Here is a 1,361-nt window from a genome sequence, read left to right as displayed (position 1 = left end):
TTGTATGCAGGTATCCATGTATGTGGGTATCCTTGTATACACATAGCTATGTATTCATGTATCCAACATATATGCATATTCTTGATGAATACACACATATATGTGGATACATGAATATGTATACATAAATACAAGAATATGTGGATACATGGATACAAGGATACATGGATACAAGGATACATGAATATGTATACATAAATACAAGAATATGTGGATACATGAATACATGAATACATGAATACAATAATATGTGGATACATGGATACATGAATACATGAATACAAGAATACACATATATGTGGATACATGAATACACATCTATACAGGGATACCACATATACGATAATGAGCTCAAGTGGAGAATCCTGAATTTAAACAAGATCTGCTTCCACAAAAAAAATTGATTATGCTTGTGTAGATTTGTACTGTTTAGAAAGCTGGCTGAATATATTTTCAAACCCCGTCCATCAAACATCTAGAAGATAATCTAGGTTTCTAAACTCTATGGGAGTACTGTAGCTGCCTATCACACTCTTTGTACATGACTTACATGAATTAATATGGATGTAGAGTTATGAGATGTCATTCAAGGTATATTGAGAATAATATTTCAACTTTGAATTGGACAGGGGAGTGATTATTTTGTGAGGCAGGTAGCCTTGTTTACTTGATGATGCAGCATCTCTGTTCAGCTTCATGACTGGAGCTGGCAGTTATTGTGGAGCCAGTGGTAATTGCAGCTTCACAAGTGCTGTCAAGAGCCTCCACAACCAGACTTGTCAATTTTGTGAGTCACAAGACCTGAGCTGAGACTGATGTGGGGGAGAGTTGCCGAGCACTTATACATGCTTAGCTCAACCTGTTACCACAGAATAGGTGCAATACTTTACCATCCCCCACATAATCCACATGGACTCCACTGGATTCCACTGGATTCCACTGGATTCCACTGGACTGGACTGGACTGGACTGCCAATCACAAAACTGGACTCCACTGGACTCCCAGCACAAAACTGGACTCCACTGGACTCCACTGGACTGCAAGCACAAAACTGGACTGGACTGGACTGGACTGGACTGCAAATCACAAAACTGGACTCCACTGGACTCCACTGGACTGCAAGCACAAAACTGGACTGGACTGGACTGGACTGGACTGCAAGCACAAAACTGGACTGGACTGGACTGGACTGGACTGCAAATCACAAAACTGGACTCCACTGGACTCTCCCAACACAAAACTGGACTGGACTGGACTGCCACAGACCTAAGTTAATCCAGAATTCCTGAACTTAGACTTCAAAACAAAAAATAAAATTGAAGTATATTTATTAATTAAATTAATTAAATTTACATAGATT

This window comes from Laccaria bicolor, genomic scaffold (assembly GCF_000143565.1).
Source record: "Laccaria bicolor S238N-H82 LACBIscaffold_17 genomic scaffold, whole genome shotgun sequence".
NCBI lineage: Eukaryota > Fungi > Basidiomycota > Agaricomycetes > Agaricales > Hydnangiaceae > Laccaria > Laccaria bicolor.
This window is presented reverse-complemented; position numbering follows the sequence as displayed.